This window comes from Penaeus monodon, chromosome 22 (genome assembly GCF_015228065.2).
Source record: "Penaeus monodon isolate SGIC_2016 chromosome 22, NSTDA_Pmon_1, whole genome shotgun sequence".
In the NCBI taxonomy this organism is placed as follows: Eukaryota; Metazoa; Arthropoda; class Malacostraca; order Decapoda; family Penaeidae; genus Penaeus; species Penaeus monodon.
The window spans coordinates 3221415-3221850 of NC_051407.1; the positions used below are offsets into that span (position 1 = coordinate 3221415).

At 43.8% G+C, this 436-nt stretch overlaps 1 protein-coding gene across 1 annotated transcript in view; it reads right to left on the reverse strand.

Moving 5' to 3' along the window:
- Positions 1-436, reverse strand: part of LOC119586829 — a gene marked incomplete in the record, with an annotated part of 25585 nt that overhangs the window by 3547 nt on the left and 21602 nt on the right.

Sequence of the window (436 nt, forward strand, 5' to 3'; positions counted from 1 at the left end):
GTCTTTTTCTCACCCTCTCCCTCTCCCGCCCTGCTACCCCCCTCTCACTCCTAAATCTTTCTTAAATTCACTCCTTCCCTCTCACTCTATGCCCCATATTTACCCCTTTCCACTTCTCTCCTCTTCTTCCTTCATCACCCCCACCTCCTTTTTCTTCCCTACTCCCCTTTTCTCTCTGAGCCTCCTCTTTCTTCCCCCTCATTCATCTCCCTTTCCTTTTAAGTTCTATCCATTCTCCCTTCCTCTCTCTTCTCCTCTTTCCTTTTAAATCCTGTCCTTTTTACTTTCTCTTTTTTTTCCCTTTTCTTCTCTATGTCTCCTTCTCCTCCTTTTCTTTAATTCCCCTTTTTTTTCTTTTAGTCTCCTTTCTTCTCCTCCTTCCATTCCTTTCTGCCTCCCCCTCCCTCTCAGACGGTTATATAAATAATGAATGAAT